Source organism: Lycium barbarum, chromosome 7 (assembly GCF_019175385.1).
Source record: "Lycium barbarum isolate Lr01 chromosome 7, ASM1917538v2, whole genome shotgun sequence".
NCBI lineage: Eukaryota > Viridiplantae > Streptophyta > Magnoliopsida > Solanales > Solanaceae > Lycium > Lycium barbarum.
This window is the reverse complement of record NC_083343.1, coordinates 77769608-77793845: the sequence shown is the minus strand read 5'-3', so window position 1 is coordinate 77793845 and position 24238 is coordinate 77769608.

Below are 24238 nucleotides of genomic sequence, written 5' to 3'. Positions count from 1 at the left end.
TCAAAATTATTTCAAATTTTCCGAATGCGCAAAATACGGGATATAACATTCTCCCCCCCTTTAGAACATTCGTCCTCGAATGTTAAATTAGCCTTATAGGGTCCCACAAGCATTTCGGGGGAGTTTCTTTTTATGAGTAGCACATATCAATTACTTACCAATCAATGTAACAAATTTAGAAATTTAGATTACCTGTAGGTGTAGAGAACAAGTGAGGGTACTTCTTCTTCATTTCATCCTCTGCTTCCCAGGTCATTTCTTCTCTATTATTGTTTTGCCATAAGACCTTAACAGAGGGTATGTCATTGGTACGCAGCCTCCTCACCTGACGATCCAGAATAGCTACAGGTTGCTCTTCATAAGACAAGTCCTCCGTCACCTGAATATCATCTATTGGAAATATTCTGGAAGGATCACCACCACATTTACGGAGCATAGATACATGAAATACCAGGTGCACTGCCTCCAGATCGGATGGTAAGTCTTGCTCATAGGCGACCTCGCCTATCTTCCGAATAATATGATACGGCCCGATATACCGCGGGCTAAGCTTACCCTTTCTACCAAATCTCATTACACCCTTCATGGGCGACACCTTCAGAAATACCCAGTCGCCAATCTGGAACTCTAACGGTCGACGTCGCTTATCTGCATATGATTTCTGTCGACTCTGGGCAGCCAATAACCGTTCCCGAATAAGTTTCACCTTATCAACTGCTTGCTGAATCACATCCGGCCCAATTAATTTAGTTTCGCCCACATCGAACCAACCACTCAGAGACCTGCATTTCCTACCATATAGGGCTTCGTATGGTGCCATCTGAATGCTGGAATGATAACTATTATTATAAGAAAATTCAATAAGCGGCAAATTATCGTCCCAGCTACCTCTGAAATCAATAACAGAGGCCCGCAACATATCTTCCAGTGTCTGAATAGTGCGCTCGGTCTGTCCGTCGGACTGAGGTTGAAATGCAGTGCTAAAACTCACCTGAGTCCCCAATCCTTCCTGGAACGACCTCTAGAAGTTAGCCGTAAACTGGGCACCTCTGTCGGTTATAATAGATACAGGAACCCCGTGAAGTCTTACTATTTCTTTAATATACAATCTGGCGTAATCCTCAGCCGAATAAGTAGTCCTGACCGGAAGAAAATGGGCTGATTTCGTCAATCTATCGACAATAACCCAAATAGAATCGTACCTGCATGGAGTGCGCGGTAATCATATAATGAATTCCATATTAATCATTTCCCATTTCCAAGCTGGAATTTTCATCTCTTGTAGTAATCCGCCGGGCTTTTGATTCTCGATCTTGACTTGTTGACAATTTGGGCACTGGCCAATGAACTCTGCAATGTCCTTCTTCATACCGTCCCACCAGTATAAACATTTAAGCTCATGGTACATTTTAGTGGATCCAGGATGAACAGAATACTGAGCATTATGTGCTTCGCCCATGATTTGCCGCCGTAGCCCTGCAATGTCCGGTACACATAATCTGCCTCCATATAATAATACCCCTTCAGGCGAAATTTTGAACTGAGTCTTTTCTTTATTAAGGGCCACATTTTTGTACTGTATCAGAACAGGATCTTCGAAATGACGCCGCTTTACCTCTTCCATAATTGATGATTCAGCAACTTCTCGAACAGAAACCCCAGCATCTCCAGAATCTGCCAAACGGACTCCAAGGCTGGCTAACTGCTGAATCTCACGAACCAATTCTTTCTTATCAGGCTGTACATCAGTCAAACTGCCCATTGACTTGCGGCTGAGTGCATCAGCTACCACATTGGCTTTCCCAGGATGATACAAAATATCGACGTCATAATCTTTCAATAATTCAAGCCATTTCCTCTGCCGCAAATTTAGCTCCTTTTGCTTAAAAATATACTGGAGGCTCTTATGGTCCGTATAAATATCAACGTGGACCCCATATAAGTAATGCCGCCATATTTTCAAAGCATGAATCACCGCGGCTAATTCCAGATCATGAGTGGGATAATTTCTCTCAAGCGGTCTGAGCTGCCAGGAAGCATAGGCTATGACTCGACCGTGCTGCATTAAAACACAACCTATCCCAATACCGGAGGCATCACAATAAACGACGTACCCGTTTGACTCTTCTGGAAGAGCTAAGACTGGAGCTGTAATTAATTTTTCCTTCAGCATCTGGAAGCTGCGCTCACAGGCATCAGTCCACTGAAATTTTGCTGCCTTCTGAGTTAGCTTTGTTAATGGTGCCGCAATAGAAGCAAAATTCTCAACAAATCTTCTATAAAATCGGGCCAACCCTAGAAAACTATGTACCTCTGTCGGTGTAGTAGGCCTAGGCCAATTCTGTACGGCTTAAACCTTCTGTGTATCGACCCGAATACCATCTGCTCCGATAATATGCCCCAAGAATGCCACTGAGGTCAACCAGAATTCACATTTAGAGAATTTAGCATATAATTTTTGTTGCCGAAGTGTGCCAAGTACTGTTCTCAGATGACCTGAATGCTCCTATGCTGATCGGGAATAAACCAAAATATCATCAATAAATACAATCACGAACATATCAAGGAACGGCCGGAATACCCGATTCATCAAATCCATGAATACCGCTGGAGCATTAGTCAGCCCAAAAGACATCACTCTGAATTCATAATGCCCGTACCGGTTCCTAAAAGCAATCTTCGGAATATCTGCCTCTCGTACCCGTACCTGATGGTAGCCTGAACGCAAATCTATCTTCGAAAAATATTTAGCACCTTGCAACTGATCAAATAAATCATCAATCCGGGGGAGGGGATATTTATTCTTTATAGTCACCTTATTCAGTTGTCTATAGTCATTACACATCCGCAGCGACCCGTCTTTCTTTCTCGCAAATAATACTGGCGCTCCCCAGGGCGATGTACTGGGTTTGATGAAGCCTTTGTCCAATAGATCTTTCAGCTGCTCCTTCAATTCTTTTAGTTCTGCCGGTGCCATTCTGTATGGAGAAATGGATATGGCCTGCGTATCTGGCAACAAATCTATCGTGAATTCTATCTCCCGTTCAAGGGGAAGACCTGGAAGCTCATCTGAGAATTCATTAACAATCGGAACTGATTGGAGAGTAGGTGTCTCGGCTTTAGTATCGTACACACGTACCAAATGATAGATATAACCTTTCTGAATCATCTTCTTAGCCTTGAGGTATGAAATAAACTTACCCCTCGGCGATGCTGTATTCCCTGACCACTCTATAACTGGTTCCCCTGGAAACTGGAAACGAACTACCTTTTTCTGGCAGTCAACATTAGCATAACAGGAAGCTAACCAGTCCATGCCCATAATAATATCAAATTCCATCATATCTAATTCTACCAAATCAGCTTTAGAGAAACGGTCATATATAATCACAGAACAATCTTTATATACCTGCCTCGCTATAATAAAATCCCCAACCGGTGTAGCCACTTCGAATGGCTCTATAGGTTCGGGTGTTATTCCAATTTTTCTAGCAACGAGCGGGGAGATATATGATAAAGTAGAACCAGGATCAATCAATGCATATACAGATCGGGAGAAAACCAGTAATGTACCTGTGACAATATTTGGCGACGCCTCCTGGTCCTGGCGGCTAGCCAATGCATATATGCGGTTCGAAGGATCGCTAGAATCTGAAACCCCGCCACGGCCTCGACCGCGGCCAGCCGGTGCCGGCCTACCTCGCCCCGCAGGGCGCATAGCTGAAGGAGTAGAGGATGAACCAGCGGCTGATCCCGTCGGCTCAACTATACCACCAGAACCACTCGCCAACGGACAATCTCGCATGACATGACCCTGACGGCCACAAGAAAAACAGGCTCCTGTAGCTCGGTAGCACTCCCCCGGGTGCGATCTCCCACAATAAGAACAACGGGGCCTGGGTGGTCTGGACTGGCTGGAACCCCTAGTCATCTGTGAACCAGGTACTCTGGAACTCTGGCCGGCCCCAGACGGTTCTGCACCATCAAATCGTCTACCGGTGGACTGTGTACCCCGGCCTGACAGAGGAAAATATCTGCCTGACTGCTGCGACCGAGGCTGCCCGCCTCGAAAATCTCCAGAATATCTTGCTGACCTGGCCCTCTTAAACTGCCTCCTATCTCGATCCCTACTAGGCTGCTCTCCCCTATGCCGGTCCTCCATCCCCTGAGCATAAGCCTGTAATCTAGCGATGTCCATATCAGTCTGCGATGCCATCGCCATGCAGCTGTCAACCAAGTAGCGATCCAACCCTATCACGTACCGGTGCTTCCGGTCAGCCATATCAGCTACTATAGCAGGTGCATATCGAGCCAGAGAATCAAACTCCAAATTATACTCACGAACACTCTGACCTCTCTGCCGCAACTGCAGAAATCTATCAACCCTCGCCCTCCGCAACTCCGGGGGAAAAAAGTGGCGGAGAAAAGCGGCTGCAAAATCGTCCCACACCGCTGGGGGAGCACCTTCACCCCTGGATAACTCCCAGGACTCATAACAATTAATCGCGACATCTCGTAATCTGTGCGAAGCTAACTCAACAGACTCGGTCTCTAAAGCCCTGACCAGTCTCAATGAGCGCTGCATCTGCCGAATGAAGTCTTGGGGGTCCTCCTCGGGCTTAGACCCGAAAAACTCTGGGGGATTACATGTCAGGAAATCACGGACCCTCAGGCTATCACGTCTGTCATCATCATCACCTCTCAGCCCACGTCTGCGAGCCTGTCCTGCCACCAACGTCATCAGCAACTATACGGCCTCCCTCATCGCCCTATCTTCCGCCCCTGGCTGAGGAGCTAGAGGCTCGGGCGCTGGAGCTAATTATGGACCTGCTCCAGGCTCCTCCGGTGGTGGTGTAACTGAACCCTCTGACTGAGGCACAACATCGGGCATAGCCTGAGCATGAGCCCAAGTAACCCTCTGCATCTGACTGGTCTCCCCTACCGCTTTGTCCTTCTGGGCAGCAGTCGTCTTTTTCGGAGGCATCACAGAAAAACACAACAATTGATCAGAAAAGAGTCATCCTAATAGCACAGCTCTATCGCACGATCTAAGATTCAAAGAAAGGTAACACCCTAAATGTCCTGTAGCCTCCTGTTTATAGATGTGGTGCACAACACACCGATAAACAAGACTCTACGAGACACGGCCTGTAGACATTCCGAGGACAAACCGCTCTGATACCACTTTTGTCACGACCCAGCCCCGTGGGCTGCGACTGGTGTCCTATTTGGACACCCCAAACAGACTTACATACCAAATCGTCATATTATAGCTTAACTCAGAATTCATATTCATCATTTTAAATAGAACTGAAAATGATTATTATCTTAAGCGGTCGCGCGTACAAAAATTTCATATCAGTACCAAAAGGGGCGGCGGAATACACATCGCCAGATATTTGCACATATATGAACATACGGGCCATTTTGGCCGCTATAACAGACGGGACCGCATTAAGACACAAATCATAACCAAAGCGAACACACACACGACCCATGACCCACATGTATGACTACAGGCCTCTACAAATCATAACGGAAACATATGACGGGACAGGGCCCCGCCGTACCCCAAATAGTCAAATATATACAGAAGCATATACATGACAAAAGATATATTTACAAACAATATGGGCTCCGGATCAAAGGAGCACTCTGTTGTAGCAGAATGTGTGGCCTACACTGGCGGATCATGAACGTCTGTACCTGCGGGCATGAAACACAGCCCCCGAAGAAAGAGGGTCAGTACGAAAGATGTACTGAGTATGTAAAGCATAGAGTACAGATATCCAAACCACAACTGAAGTGAAAGGTACAGAGAGAGAATACCGAATCAGTATACCAAAACATGTACTGAAAACATATGTACATAATGCAAATAAAAAGAAATCATGCATAAGGGTCAGGAACGTGGTCGCCACTACGACGCTGGCGTCACAACACATCATACTCCAGAAAGTTTCAAATCTCCGTACAATCCCCGAACACATCATATCATCATACGTATCATATCATCAAACATAACATATGCCATATCACATCATAACGCCGTATGCAAACGGTACCCGGCCCTATGGCGAGGTCTCGGGAACCATAACACATCATACTGCCGATTATGTAATAGTACGCACGATCACAAAACCGGCCCGGGATCCGGCGAACGATATCATAGTAACATGCACGAGCGGAGTAGTGAGAAACTAAATGCAATTTACATATAAAACATTTGTAAGGACATGATATGATAACATGACGACAAGTTAGGTAGACTAGTTTGAACAACTGAACGATATGAGGTCTGTCTCACAAAAGTATTTCTGAAATCGTATTTGTAGTTCAAAGTGTAAATCAGAGTGTAACAGAGCAATTAGAACATTATTCTTTGGTAGCTAAAATCATAAGCAAAATTCCTTTTTTGATATCATACAAAAATAAGTCAAATAGGACAAACAAAGGAGATTTCGGGGTTAGTGGGCCCACCTCGGGTCAAGTCGAGGTGGCGTACGTAATTTACAAACATTAGACTCTATGGAGTCATCCCTGAAAGTTTCAAGGAGATTCGGTTACGTTTGTGAAGGTTACAGATGTTTGAACATTTCTTTCCAACAAAATACAAAGGTTCTAATTCAATTTCACTGAATGAAGTAGCACTGAAAGTAAACTCGGATTTCCATGAACAGAATATTCCCCGAGGCTCAAATCCAAACCTAGTACACCTAGGACATGCCAAAAGAGGGAAAGGTAGGGCTTTACATACCTTATTCGCGTCTTACGCTCGTCCGAACTCAAATCCCGTTTCCTCCAAAATCTACGATTGGTCATAATTACCAAATGTGAGTTACAAGCTTTTAGGAATTCAATCTTAAATCCATATTTGTCTATAGAAATTTTGGCAGCATTTCCCCTATAAATTCGACATCCCCGAGAATTATCTCGGCCATAATATCAACAACAACACCCACAACAATACCCACAATATCAACAATCACAACAAAACACATTCTAACATAAATATTTTTCTTATCTACATAGTGCAACAACCTCCATTCCAACTTCACACTTTCAAACTAATATCAACATTTCCATATTCATTAACTAATTCAAGATTATTCAAACATAATTCAATAGCATTCCAAACAATGTTCAAGGATTCAAACAATTCCGCAAACTCCATATTCCATCCGAAACCTCTACAAATGCAACGAAACTACCAAGTCGCATTGTCTTCTTCCAAATTCAATAACAACAACAATAATTCACATTTTTTAATTTTTCTTCCATAATTACATAAAAACTACATTAGAATCACAAAATTCCCGATAACGACTTATAACCAATTTCAATGCCAACTCGAGTCATTAAACCTTTATTTACATCATAAATGCCACAACGACACAACTAGCGAGCTAAATAAAATTTAACTCACCTCCCCTTCACCCCCACACCACACGGCCTCACACACACTACACGGCCATGCACACACTCACACCAATTTCATGATTTCCATGCAATTCTAATCATTATAACACATATACTTCTTCTATAACATAAAAGGATAAAATTCTTACCTTTTTTCTTCAATTTTCTCTTGCCACAAACGTAGTCCTCTCGCTTAACTAATTATACCACGTTGTAGAGGGTCTTGAACTTAATAAGAATTCAAGAAGGAAGAGATTTTTTTGATCAAGATTGAAGGACTTGGAATTTTTTTTTTTTTATGCTATGGCCGAAGGCCTCTCTTTGAGGTGCTCTCAATTTTCTTTCTTGAAACTTCTTGAAGGAGAATAAAGATTAAGTCCCTTTTTAAGTATATTTATCTCATGGGTGTATTAACGTTTCATGGGCTTGGCCTAGCCATGGCCGGCCACCCCTATAAGAATTGGGCCTCATTTTCTCTTACAATTTTTGAGCCCAATTTATTATGGATCTTATTTTGTAATTCACGGAACTAATTTCTAAAATTCCAATTTTTCCCTTGTCCTTCCTCCGTATTCCCGCATCAATATTTTTCATGAATATCACACATGTATTAAATAAAATAAAAACATAGCCTTATTTCCTACAAGTCAAAATTATTTCAAATTTTCCGAATGCGCAAAATACGGGATATAACATTCTCCCCCCCTTTAGAACATTCGTCCTCAAATGTTAAATTAGCCTTATAGGGTCCCACAAGCATTTCGGGGGAGTTTCTTTTTATGAGTAGCACATATCAATTACTTACCAATCAATGTAACAAATTTAGAAATTTAGATTACCTGTAGGTGTAGAGAACAAGTGAGGGTACTTCTTCTTCATTTCGTCCTCTGCTTCCCAGGTCATTTCTTCTCTAGTATTGTTTTGCCATAAGACCTTAACAGAGGGTATGTCCTTAGTATGCAGCCTCCTCACCTGACGATCCAGAATAGCTACAGGTTGCTCTTCATAAGACAAGTCCTCCGTCACCTGAATATCATCTACTGGAAATATTCTGGAAGGATCACTAACACATTTACGGAGCATAGATACATGAAATACCAGGTGCACTGCCTCCAGATCGGATGGTAAGTCTAGCTCATAGGCAACCTCGACTATCTTCCGAATAATCTGATAAGCTTACCCTTTCTACCGAATCTCATTACACCCTTCATGGGCGACACCTTCAGAAATACCCAGTCGCCAATCTGGAACTCTAACAGCCGACGTCGCTTATCTGCGTATGATTTCTGTCGACTCTGGGCAGCCAATAACCGTTCCTGAATAAGTTTCACCTTATGAACTACATGCTGAATCACATCCGGCCCAATTAATTTAGTTTCGCCCACATCGAACCTGTTACACCCCGGAAATCTTCCGTTAGCATGTGCAAAAATGGCTAATAAGGATAAAATATGTGTGTGGCATTTTGAAGGCAAGTAATAAGGTCCCATAGATTGGTATCGAGGAGTTGAACAACTTTTACGAAGGTTCCATAAGGATCGGAAATGAGACCAAGTCAAGAAAATAAGCTTCAGTGAACTGGGAGTATACGGTCCATTATACGGACCGTAAAAGTGTTTTACGGTCCATTATACGGACCGTAGAAGTGTCACAGACGAGGCTGGCTGAAGGGTGAGTTTTACGGTGTACTATACGGACCGTATAACGGTTTGACGGTCCGTAAAATGAATCGTCAAAGTGTCACAGAATGAGGTTGAAAGAAGGTCGATTTTACGGTGAATTATACGGACCGTATAACGATTATACGGCCCGTCGTATGGATCGTCAAATGGTTACAGAAAGGGGTGATCTCTGGATCCATTTTACGGCCAGTTATATGAACCGTATAAATTTATACGAACCGTATAACGAACCGTATAATGACATCGGGACTGAAGTTGAATTTTATAAAATATGATCCAAGTCTCATTTTCTTCATTCCCACTTTCTACTACACGATCCTCTCTCTCTCTAGAATATTCTACACTCTCCCAAACCAAGAACACAAGTAGAAATCTAAGATCAAATTCATCAATTCACCATAACCTAGTGCAAGAACACATCAAAAGGGATTATTTGAGTCAAGAAATTCCTAGAAGGAGGACCTAGGGTTTTGTTGGAGCGAAGCATTTCAACTCAAGGGTTGTTCAATCACCATCCAAGGTATGTTTCATGACCTTATTAAGTTATTTAAGTGTTAGAAACATAGGAAAAGCTTGAATTGTAGGAAGACATAGAAAAATGGGTGAATAGTGCCACCATTGAGTGTTGATGGAATTGAATCATATAAGTTGAAGTGTTAAGGTTATGAATATGCTAGAAATGATGATTTTACCAAGAAATAAGTATTAAAGGTGTGAAAACACGATGATAAGCTAGGTAGGAAATTATGGAAAAATTGGAGCAAAATGGTGAAATGTGATGAGTCGATATGAATGATGGTTGTTGGTGGTAATGTTGTGGGTATTATTGTGAATGTTGGGAATTGATATAGACGATGGGAAAAGTAGAATAAACAAAGGAAGTGCTGCCCAATTTTCTTTAGAAAATAGTGACGCGTTCTTATAGCCCACTAACTAACGATAATTCGAATTCCCTTATGAAGGTAACGACGCGATATTGCAGAAGAGCAAGTGAACGGTATTCTAGCTAAGCGACCAAGGTATGTGCGGCTAGTCCCTTTCTTCAAATGGCATGAATCCCATAGCATAAAAATCCCCTTCTTTCCATGAGCTAATAGATATGATATGATAATGCTAAAGCGATGATTATGTCCTCATTGTCTACACTCACCTCATGTACTAATTCCTTCGAGGTGAGGCAGAATGTCAAAAATTGCTCCATAAAGAGATCGGGGGATCACGACCTTACGTCACCCCGGTAGAGTACAAATGATCATGAGCTCACGCATGTATTATGATAAGATAAGCATGTTTTTAAAAGTATATGATGATAAGTATTTTATGTTAAGCATGTCATGATTGCATTTACACCGCGCCTAGTTGGCCGGGCAGACACCGCTTCAGCGGGCGGCTACACGGATACACCATGACCCTCTCGGGCATGGGCAGACACCACTAGTAGGCGGCATTAGATGGTACCCCGGACGCGGGAGGCCTGGACGCGGGCTTATATTATTGGTGATCACACCGTTCCGACATGGACGGGCAGCTTGCGTGATATGTACACATGATATGATAAAGAGTATGAGTAAGACAGCATGCATCATCCTTCCTATGATTATGATTCAGCTTCACATGTTCACTTTGATGTTCATTAGGTTGTTATTGTTTCTCTCTTCATTATTTATGCCTCTTATACTCAGTACAATCTTCGTACTGACGTCCTTTTCTTTGGACGCTGTGTTCATGCCCTAGACAGGGAGACGAGCTAGATCCAGAGCCATAGGGGCAGTCAGCTGTTGAGAGCACTCCATTGTTCGGAGGTGCTTGTGATTTATTTTATGTATACGTACATATATATATATATATATCCATTTTGGGGCATGACGGAGTCTTGTTCCGTCCATTGTATAGCACGTCAGTAGAGGCTCGTAGATGCGCAGTGTGGGTTAGATGGTTCCACAAGATATTACTATATGTATATACTATCTTGATAGTTGTATGGCAAATGTATGTAAAGCAAGTATGTTTCTTGTAAAGTATGATTTTCACATGTTTCGTCTATAAATTCTGAAATAAGTATTTAATGAGTAATTGAGTATTAAGAAGAGCGGTGCTCGGTGGTTAGCCCCGGGTACCCGTCGCGGCCCCTAGCCGGGTCGTGACAGAACCAACCACTCGGAGACCTGCATTTCCTACCATATAGGGCTTCGTACGGTGCCATCTGAATGCTGGAATGATAACTATTATTATAAGCAAATTCAATAAGCGGAAAATGATCGTCCCAGCTACCTCAGAAATCAATAACATAGGCCCGCAACATATCTTCCAGTGTCTGAATAGTGCGCTCGGCCTGTCCGTCGTACTGAGGATGAAATGCAGTGCTAAGACTCACCTGAGTCCCCAATCCTTCCTGGAACGACCTCTAGAAGTTAGCCGTAAACTGGGCACCTCTGTCGGTTATAATAGATACAGGAACCCCGTGAAGTCTTACTATTTCTTTAATATACAATCTGGCATAATCCTCAGCCGAATAAGTAGTCCTGACCGGAAGAAAATGGGCTGATTTCGTCAATCTATCGACAATAACCCAAATAGAATCGTACCTGCATGGAGTGCACGGTAATCCTATAATGAAGTACATATTAATCATTTCCCATTTCCAAGCTAGAATTTCCATCTCCTGTAGTAATCCGCCGGGCTTTTGATGCTCGATCTTGACTTGTTGACAATTTGGGCACTGGCCAACGAACTCTGCAATGTCCTTCTTCATACCGTCCCACCAGTATAAACATTTAAGATCATGGTACATTTTAGTGGATCCAGGATGACCAGAATACTGAGCATTATGTGCTTCGCCCATGATTTGCCGCCGTAGCCCTGCAATGTCCGGTACACATAATCTGCCTCCATATAATAATACCCCTTCAGGCGAAATTTCGAACTGAGTCTTTTCTTTATTAAGGGCCACATTTCTGTACTGTATCAGAATAAGATCTTCGAACTGACGCCGCTTTAGCTCTTCCATAATTGATGATTCAGCAACTTCTCGAATAGAAACCCCAGCATCTCCAGAATCTGCCAAACGGACTCCAAGGCTGGCTAACTGCTGAATCTCATGAACCAATTCTTTCTTATCAGGCTGCACCTCAGTCAACCTGCCCATTGACTTGCGGCTGAGTGCATCAGCTACCACATTGGCTTTCCCAGGATGATACAAAATATCGACGTCATAATCTTTCAATAATTCAAGCCATCTTCTCTGCCGCAAATTTATCTCCTTTTGCTTAAAAATATACTGGAGGCTCTTATGGTCCGTTTAAATATCAACGTGGACCCCATATAAGTAATGCCGCCATATTTTTAAAGTATGAATCACCACGGCTAATTCCAGATCATGAGTGGGACAATTTCTCTCATGCGGTCTGAGCTGCCGGGAAGCATAGGCTATGACTCGACCGTGCTGCATTAAAACACAACCTATCCCAATACCGGAGGCATCACAATAAACGACGTACCCGTCTGACCCTTCTGGAAGAGCTAAGACTGGAGCTGTAGTTAATTTTTCCTTCAGCATCTGGAAGCTGCGCTCACAGGTATCAGTCCACTAAAATTTTGCTGCCTTCTGAGTTAGCTTTCTTAATGGTGCCGCAATAGAAGCAAAATTCTCCCCAAATCTGCTATAATATCCGGCCAACCCTTGAAAACTTCGTACCTCTGTCAGTGTAATAGGCCTAGGCCAATTCTGTAAGGCTTAAATCATCTGTGTATCGACCCGAATACCATCTGCTCCGACAATATGCCCTAAGAATGCCACTGAGGTCAACCAGAATTCACATTTAGAGAATTTAGCATATAATATTTGTTGTCGAAGTGTGCCAAGTACTGTTCTCAGATGATCTGAATGCTCCTCTGCTGATCGGGAATAAACCCAAATATCATCAATAAATACAATCACGAACATATCAAGGAACGGCCGGAATACCCGATTCATCAAATCCATGAATAGCGGCGCATTAGTCAGCCCAAAAGACATCACTCTGAATTCATAATGCCCGTACCGGGTCCTGAAAGCAGTCTTCGGAATATCAGCCTCTCGTACCCGTACCTGATGGTAGCCTGAACGCAAATCTATCTTCGAAAAATATTTAGCACCCTGCAACTGATCAAATAAATCATCAATCCGGGGAAGGGGATATTTATTCTTTATAGTCACCTTATTCAGTTGTCTGTAGTCAATACACATCCGCAGCGACCCGTCTTTCTTTCTCACAAATAATACCGGCGCTCCCCAGGGCGATGTACTGGGTCTGATGAAGCCTTTGTCCAATAGATCTTTCAGCTGCTCCTTCAATTCTTTTAGTTCTGCCGGTGCCATTCTGTATGGAGGAATGGATATGGGCTGCGTATCTGGCAACAAATCTATCGTGAATTCTATCTCCCGTTCAGGGGGAAGACCTGGAAGCTCATCTGGGAATTCATTAACAATCGGAACTGATTGGAGAGTAGGTGTCTCAGCTTTGGTATCATGCACACGGACCAAATGATAGATATAACCTTTCTGAATCATCTTCTTAGCCTTGAGGTATGAAATAAACTTACCCCTCGGCGATGCTGTATTCCCTGACCACTCTATAACGGGTTCACCTGGAAACTGGAAACAAACTACCTTTTTCTGGCAGTTAACATTAGCATAAAAGGAAGCTAACCAGTCCATGCCCATAATATCAAATTCGATCATATCTAATTCTACTAAATCAGCTTTAGTGCAACGGTCATATATAATCACAGAACAATCTTTATATACCTGCCTCGCTATAATAAAATCCCCAACCGGTGTAGCCACTTTGAATGGCTCTATAGGTTCGGGTGTTATTCCAATTTTTCTAGCAACGAGCGGGGAGATATATGATAAAGTAGAACCAGGATCAATTAATGCATATACAGATCCGGAGAAAACTAGTAATGTACCTGTGACAACATTTGGCGACGCCTCCTGGTACTGGCGGCTAGCCAATGCATATATGCGGTTCGAAGGACCGCTACAATCTGAAACCCCGCCATGGCCTCGACCGCGGCCTGCCGGTGCCGGCATACCTCGCCCCGCAGGGCGCATAGCTGAAGGAGTAGAGGATGAACCAGCGGCTGATCCCGTCGGCCGAACTGTACCACCAGTACCACTCGCTAATGGACAATCTCGCATGACATGACCCTGACGGCCACAAGAAAAACAGGCTCCTGTAGCTCGGTAGCACTCCCCCGGGTGCGATCTCCCACAATAAGAACAACGGGGCCTGGGTGGTCTGGACTGGCTGGAACCCCTAGTCATCTGTGAACTTGGTGCTCTGGAACTCTGGCCGGCCCCAGACGGTCCTGCACCATCAAATCGTCTACCGGTGGACTGTGTACCCCGGCCTGACGGAGGAAGATATCTGCCTAACTGCTGCGACTGAGGCTGCCCGCCTCGAAAATCTCCAGAATATCCCGCTGACCTGGCCCTCTTAAACTGCCTCCTATCTCGATCCCTACTAGGCTGCTCTCCCCTATGCCGGTCCTCCATCCCCTAAGCGTGTGCCTGTAATCGGGCAATGTCCATATCAGTCTGCTATGCCATCGCCATGCAGCTGTCAACCAAGTAGCGATCCAACCCTATCACGTACCGGTGCATATCGAGCCAGAGAATCAAACTCCAAATTATACTCACGAACACTCCGACCTCTCTGCCGCAACTGCAGAAATCTATCAACCCTCGCCCTCCACAACTCCGGGGGAAAAAAGTGGCGGAGAAAAGCCGCTGCAAACTCGTCCCACACCGCTGGGGGAATACCCTCACCCCTGGATAACTCCCAGGACTCATACCAATTAATCGCGACATCTCGTAATCTGTGCGAAGCTAACTCAACAGACTCGGTCTCTGAAGCCCTGACCAGTATCAATGAGCGCTGCATCTGCCGAATGAAGTCCTGGGGGTCCTCCTCGGGCTTAGAGCCGAAAAAATCTGGGGGATTACATGTCAGGAAATCACGGACCCTCAGGCTATCACGCCTGTCATCATCATCACCTCTCAGCCCGCGTCTGCGAGCCTGTCCTGCCACCAACGTCGTTAGCAACTGTACGGCCTCCCTCATCGCCCTATCTTCCGCCCCTGGCTGAGGAGCTGGAGGCTTGGACGCTGGAGCCTCTGGAGCTAATGATGGACCTGCTCCAGGGTCCTCCGGTGGTGGTGTAACTGAACCCTCTGAATGAGGCACAACATCGGGCATAGCCTGAGCATAAGCCCGAGTAACTCTCTGCATCTGACTGGTCTATCCTACCGCTTTGCCCTTCTGGGCAGCCGTCGCCTTTTTCGGAGGCATCACTGAAAAACACAACAACCGATCAGAAAAGAGTCATCCTAATAGCACAGCTCTATCGCACGATCTAAGATTCAAAGAAAGGTAACACCCTAAATGTCCTGTAGCCTCCTGTTTATAGATGTGGTGCAAAACACACCGATAAAAAAGAATCTACGAGACACGGCCTGTAGATATTCCGAGGACAAACCGCTCTGATACCACTTTTGTCACGACCTAGCCCCGTGGGCCGCGACTGGTGTCCTATTTGGACACCCCAAACAGACTTACATACCAAATCGTCATATTATAGCTTAACTCAGAATTCATATTCATCATTTTAAATTGAACTGAAAATGATTATTATCTTAAGCGGTCGCGCGTACAAAAATTTCATATCAGTACCAAAAGGGGCGGCGGAATACACATCGCCGGATATATGCACATATATGAACATACGGGCCATTTTGGCGGCTATAACAGACGGGACCGCATTAAGACACAAATCATAACCAAAGCGAACACACACATGACCCATGACCCACATGTATGACTAAAGGCCTCTACAAATCATAACGGAAACATATGACGGGACAGGGCCCCGCCGTACCCCAAATAGTCAAATATACAGAAGCATATACATGACAAATGATATATTTACCAAAATATGGGCTCCGGATCAAAGGAGCACTCTGTAGTAGCAGAATGTGTGGCCTACACTGGCGGATCACGAACGTCTATACCTGCGGGCATGAAACACAACCCCCGAAGAAAGGGGGTCAGTACGAAAGATATACTGAGTATGTAAAGCATAGAGTACAGAAATCCAAACCACAACTGAAGTGAAAGGTACAGAGAGAGAATACTGAATCAGTATACCAAAACCTGTACTGAAAACATATGTACATAATGCAAATAAAAAGAAATCATGCATAAGGCTCAGGAACGTGGTCGCCACTCCAACGTTGGCGCCACAACACATCATACTCCAGAAAGTTTCAAATCTCCGTACAATCCCCGAACACATCATATCATCATACGTATCATATCATCAAACATAACATATGCCATATCACATCATAACGCCGTATGCAAACGGTACCCGGCCCTATGGCGAGTTCTCGGGAACCGTAACACATCATACTGCCGAATATGTCATAGTACGCACGATCAGAAAACCGGCCCGGGATCCGGCGAATGATATCATAGTAACATGCACGAGCGGAGTAGTGAGAAACTTAATGCATTTTACATATAAAACATTTGTAAGGACTTGATATGATAACATGACGACAAGTTAGGTAGACTAGTTTGAACAACTGAACGATATGAGGTCTATCTCACAAAAGTATTTCTGAAATCGTATTTGTAGTTCAAAGTGTTAATCAGAGTGTAATAGAGCAATTAGAACATTATTCTTTGGTAGCTAAAATCATAAGCAAAAGCCCTTTTTTAATATCATACAAAAATAAGTCAAATAGGACAAACGAAGGAGATTTCGGGGTTAGTGGGCCCACCTCGGGTCAAGTCGAGGTGGCGTACGTAATTTACAAACATTAGACTCTATGGAGTCATCCCTGAAAGTTTCAAGGCGATTCGGTTACGTTTGTGAAGGTTACAGATGTTTGAACATTTCTTTCCAACAAAATACAAAGGTTCTAATTCAATTTCACTCAATGAAGTAGCACTGAAGGTAAACTCGGATTTCCATGAACAGAATATTCCCCGAGGCTCAAATCCAAACCTAGTACACCAAGGACATGCCAAAAGAAGGAAACGTAGGGCTTTACATACCTTATTCGCGTGTTACGCTCGTCCGAACTCAAATCCCGTTTCCTCCAAAATCTACGATTGGTCATAATTACCAAATGTGAGTTACAAGCTTTTAGGAATTCAATCTTAAATCCATATTTCTCTATAGAAATTTCGGCAGCATTTCCCCTATAAATTCGACATCCCCGAGAATTAACTCGGCCATAATATCAACAACAACACCCACAACAATACCGACAACATCAACAATCTCAACAAAACACATTCTAACATAAATATTCTTCCTTTCTACATAGTGCAACAACTTCCATTCCAACTTCACACTTTCAAACTAATATCAACATTTCCATATTCATTAACTAATTCAAGATTATTCAAACATAATTAAATAGCATTCCAAACAATATTCAAGGATTCAAACAATTCCGCCAACTCCATATTCCATCCGAAACCTCTACAAATGCAACGAAACTACCAAGTCGCATTGTCTTCTTCCAAATTCAATAACAACAACAATAATTCACATTTTTTAATTTTTCTTCCATAATTACATAAAAACTACATTAGAATCACAAAATTCCTGATAACGATTTATAACCAATTTCAATGCCAACTCGAGTCATTAAACCTTTATTTACATCATAAATGCCACAACGACACAACTAGCGAGCTAAATAAAATTTAACTCACCTCCCCTTCACCCCCACACCACACGGCCTCACACACACTACACGGCCATGCACACACTCACACCAATTTTATGATTTCCATGCAATTCTAATCATTATAACACATATACTTCTTCCATAACATAAAAGGATAAAATTCTTACCCTTTTTCTTCAAATTTTCTCTTGCCACAAACGTAGTCCTCTTGCTTAACTTATTATACCACGTTGTAGAGGGTCTTGAACTTAATAAGAATTCAAGAAGGAAGAGATTTTTTTGATCAAGATTGAAGGACTTGGAAATTTTTCTTTTTTTTTTTTTTTTTTTTTTTTTTGCTATGGCCGAAGGCCTCTCTTTGAGGTGCTCTCAATTTTCTTTCTTGAAACTTCTTGAAGGAGAATAAAGATTAAGTCCCTTTTTAAGTATATTTATCACATGGGTGAATTAACTTTTCATGGGCTTGGGCTAGCCATGGCTGGCCACCCCTATAAGAATTGGGCCTCATTTTCTCTTACAATTTTTGAGCCCAATTTACTATGGATCTTATTTTGTAATTCACGGAACTAATTTGTAAAATTCCAATTTTGCCCTTGGCCTTCCTCCGTATTCCCGCATCAATATTTTTCATGAATATCACACATGTATTAAATAAAATAAAAACATAGCCTTATTTCCTACAAGTCAAAATTATTTCAAATTTTTCGAATGCGCAAAATACGGGATATAGCAATACTATCATATCATCATGCATGCATATATATACATATATATATATACCATACCCGACCCTCTAGTGAGGGACTCGGTGAATGAAATCATGCCGTACCCGGCCCATTAAGGGACTCGGTGGATAGAATAATGCATGTGAACATCATATATCATATACATACCGTACCCGGCCCTCTAGTGAGGGACTCGGTGAATCAAATCATCATATGCCCTCCTGGCCGCCATAACACATCATCATCTCATCATGTCATCATATACATATACCGTACCCGGCCCTCTAATGAGGGACTCGGTGAACAATGCAGTGGAGTGCGCACGATAACATACCCGGCCCAGGACTCGGTGAAAGATACATTGAGGCATGCACGAGCAGAGTAGTGAGAAACTATATGCATATAAATCAAGACTCAATAGATAGGTGCGCAAATCGACACTTGAGGATCACAAACACGTTTCGAGTTAATCCGAGTTAGTATGAAAAAGTTATGGACGTTTTAGTACAGAACCTTCTACAAACGTTTCAGAAACCATTTTTAGAAAATCAAAGCAACAATCATGTTAGGTACCTTTCGAATATCGTTATGGGTCAAATCAAATAGAGCTTTTGGAACCATATGTACGTATCAAAGTATATCAAAGACTCAATGGAATAATCAAACGTTCTATCATTTGAAAATCAAGACATTAGTCATATCAATTATCTCTCGAATGCCATTCGGAATATATCAAATAGATCTTCGGACATCATAGATACGCATCAAAACCATATGAGATAGCTTATGGAAGTCAAGAATATTAGCCATCCTAGTGGCTCTAAGAATAGGAATTTCTTGGAAATCATACATATACGTCATCTGCTCGTTTCATAAGGATCATGCCAAAAGAAAGAAAGGGTTTCCTTACATACCTGTCCCACATCCTATTAGCTACGCTTATTCGTCCAAGCTTGCTAGTCTACATTCAAGAAGATTTACATAATCATTAGATTCGTTGTCATACGCTTGCCTTAGCTTCTCAAATAAATTCACTTATAATCTACCGAAATTTCGGCAGCATTTCCCCTGTAAATACATCCATCCCCGAGAATCCAACTCGGCCAAATTATCAATCAACAATCTGAGAATTCAACTCGGCTAAATTATCAACAACAATACCAACAATCATATTTCCAACTTCATCGATTAATTCAAAATGCATTCTAACGCTAGCAATCCTTTCTACACAATCCGACGGCACTTCTTTTATATTCAATTCAACCACATATAATCAAGCCAACATCAATACTTACACATTTAAGTGTTAATCCGAAATCATTCTATCATGATTCAAGAACACTTCAAACAATTCACATAATGTTCAAACAACCCAACCAACATACCATTTCACCCGAAATCTTCCAAATTCAACAAGAACAATAACAACACATTTCCTTCCTTCAATTCATGAACTACACCAATAATTCACACACTAACAACATTATTCTCATAATTACAAGAAACAATATTAGAATCACATTAATTCCTCCAATAATTTCTCAACGATCACAACTTCTTTTCAATTCATCAAACCTTCATTTTCATCATGGAATCCACAACTACAACAATCAAAATACTAAATAAAATCACTTCATCACATCTACACAACACCACCTCTTATTCGGCCACAACCAAGACACACCCTTTTCATGAATTTCATCCATTTCTATATACCACAACATGCATAAATCATCCATAACACATGTAAAAGAAGATTGAATACATACCTTTTTCACTTAACTTCTTGGCTCGGCTAGGGTTGTAAACTTGCACAAATGGATGGTTTTATTGCTCCAACAACCACTCCATGTTAAAGAGGACGTTCCAATTGGTTGGAATACTAGAAGAAAATAATATTTCTTGATCAATTTCCATGGGCTCAATTTTGGGAGCCATGGCCGAATACCCTTCTCTTTCTTTCTTCTTCTTCTTTTTTTTTCCTCCAAGGTTCTAGAGTTAAAAGATGACTATGGCTTATTTTGTCATCAATTGTATATATATATATATATATATATATATATATATATATATATATGGTTTCTACCAATACAAAGTGGACACATGTCCCTTTCTCCCTTTTTCTTGAACTTTCTCAAAATAAACAAAGATGACTACTTGTCTTGTTATGTAAGCTTTGGTCAATATATATATATATATATATATATATATATATATATATATATATATATATATATATATAATTAGCCCCATTTAATAAAAATGTGGACATATGCCACACGGCCAACATGGCCCCTTCAAGAACCTTCTTGAATATTTCCCTTTTTACCCTTAGCCTTTCTCAATATTTCCATACTAATAAACAACTTCTATATTAAAATAACTTTGGAAAATAGTCTTGCCCTTAACTTATCGCGAGTACCTTGAATATCCGAATGTACAAAAATACGGGATATAACACTTCCGTTGGTACGCAAGTGAATGATCTAGTGAGGAGTACGAGTATACGATATTTCCATAAGTAAGAAACGACGTTTGACGACCCTAAGTACGATTCCGAAGGAAATTGGAATAAGCGATAGGTTATTCTCTACAAAGACTAATTATAGGTTTTGGAAATGTGAAAAGTTGCAGGTTTGCATTCTGGCCAGTTGCACGTAAAATGAAATACGGACCGTAAAGTGGAATACGGCCCGTAAACTGCCATGTCGTATTTTGGCTTCCAAAACTTCAACTTTCTGCCAAATGAGCAAATGGTTAAATACGACCCAAAATACGGACCGTAAAGTGGTTTACGGCCCGTAAACTGTGTCCGTAAATCTCCACGTCTCAGCCTGAGTTTCTGGTTCTGATATGATTAAACACGACCACGAAGGACAGTCCGTAAACTGGAATACGGACCGTAAACCAAGTTTACGACCACTGTGCTATTCATTTAAGATCAGATTTTGGGTTATTAAATAAGGGACCAAGTTTATTATTTCATTTCCACATTTCATCCTTTCTCTCTAAAACATCTCTCTCCATTTATTCCACAAGATTTCAAGGATTATTTGTCATCAACAACACAAATCAAGTGAATCAAGTGTAAGGAAACCGATTAAGATCATTCAAGTCAACAAAATCTTATTGAAGGAAAACTAGGGTTTTTGCTCAAGTGGAGTATTTCGACCAAGGCTCGTTCCTACAACATCTAAGGTAAGATTTATGGTATATATATGTTGTTTAAGGTATTTGAGAGTTAAAATGCTTGGACATTAGATGAGTATAGAAAAATGGGTCATGAATGATGAATAGTGACATTTTGAGAGATAGTTTGAATTGAACCATGATTCTTGTTGTGTTGTGATATGAATGTGTTAAAAATAATGTTAAGATCATGAAAATGGGCATTTTATATGAATGGACGAAGTCGGGTGATATGACCATTAATATGGGTGAATTGGGAGCGAATTGAGAAATCTAGATAATGTGGTTAACGTAAATGATTAATGGTCATTGTTATTGTATTGTGAATGTATTGTTGACGATTGGGAGTTGAATTACGATATGGAGGGATCTTTTATAAATAAAGGAGATGCTATCCGATTTTATCTAGCTTTAGCCATGTGTGCTAGTTGTCGATTCTAACGATAGTATGACATTAATGAAGGTATAAATGCAACCGTTGAAAGAGAACGTGCAAGTGGTAAATAGTCGAATGGAAAAGGTATGTAAGGCTAACCCTTCTTTCATAAAGCATGGTTCTTTGACCAAATATCTAGATCTTCCATAAGACTATAATATTTTTCAAATGATTGATCTTCCGAGATAGTAAGCTCACGATTCTTGATACGCCACGATTATACAAAGTTCCTCATATGACCAGTAAGCCTATAAAGATATGTGTGACGGATGAGGATAATAGTAATGATGATATTGATGACGACTATAATGGTGATAGCAATGATGATAACGATGACGATAATGATAGTAATGATAATAGTAAAGATGCTTATGAGCTATATGTATGTATGGCTACTATGAGACACTGAGCTTATATGGCCAGGTAGTATATGTCTAGATGTATATGTATGCATGTTTATGTAACGCGCGCACACCACTGCAGTTGGGTATGGACAACACTGAGCCTTGGTAGGGCCAGGTACGTGTATCACTGAGCCTTGGTAGGGCTAAGTACGTGTAACACTGAGCCTTGGTTGGCCAGGTATGTATGATCACAGAGCCTATATACAGTCGGGTACGTGAAACACCGAACCTACATGGTCGGGTATGTTATATAAGGTTTTGTATGAAACACCGATCCTACGTGGTTGGGTATGCTATGTCAATGCTATGTATATGACATGAATATGTATATGATATGAATACGAATATGATATGACTATGTGTATGAAGGTGATTAAGGGCATGTTTACGAATACGAGCACAAATATGGTACGAGTACTATTATAAATACGAATGATGATGTATGTACACAAACACGTATTAGGCATGGAAAGTTCCTAAGAAAGGCAAGCAAGTGCATATGACGATGATATTGCCATCTCCCATTCGATGCTATTTCTTATGTTGCTATTTATGCTTCTATATTGATATTGATCATGCTTTACATACTCAGTACATTCTTCATGCTGACATCCTTTTGTTTGTGGACGCCGCGTCATGCCCGCAGGTGCACAGGGAGACAGGCTCGATCCATAGCTGCTTACTCAGAGATTACATAACAGAGCTCCATTTCATTCGGAGCCATAGCTTTTGGGTACCTATTCTTTTATGTACATAATTATGGGCATAGCGGGGTCCTGTCCCGCTCATGTGATATGTTATACTCTTCTTAGACGCTCGTAGTCACGTGTATATGGTTAGACATGTCCGGCCTTGTCGGCCTATATTTTGTATATCTTTTGGTAGCCTTGTCGGCTTATGTACATTTGATGTGGCCTAGATACCAATTATGATATAAAGGCATTGTCGTCCAATGGGACTAGTATGATGAACGAATAAATTCATATGTTTAATTTATGGCTCACCTAGATGTAAGCATAAGTGTAAGCCAAGGGGCGCCCGGGTGTGCTAGCACCGGGCGTTCATCGCGGCCCTCTAGACGGGTCGTGACATAAGCGATATCAAGAGACAGAGATAAATACGGCCCAACTCAGAAGTATAACGAACATGGAGATAAGCCCATATAACAACAATCATACCAAACCAGTCGATTTAACACCACATCCATAACCGAAGGCCTATCATGCTTTCCCCATAAAAAATTAACATTTACATACATTTCGCTAACCGGAGTCTAAACATAAGTAAGACATAATCTACCTCGAAAGCCGAACAGGTGCCACAAACTAATCCGCTAGAGCCTTTCCTTTCCGAATAGCTTCCGAACGATCAAAGTCTATTAGTCAGTTAATCTACATTAGATTATGAAGCTAAAGATATCCATAATGAAATAATTTCAAACCGAAATAAAAAACAACTTTAAACGTGTCCCCATGTCACGACCCAGCTAGGGGCCGTGACGGGTACCCGGGGCTAGCCACCGAGCACACTCGTTCCACTACTCATCTTACTCATTTAATGCTCTTTTATCAACTTTATACTCAAATAGTAGGAAAATCATATTTTATATGGAAACATAAATACTTTTATATTCA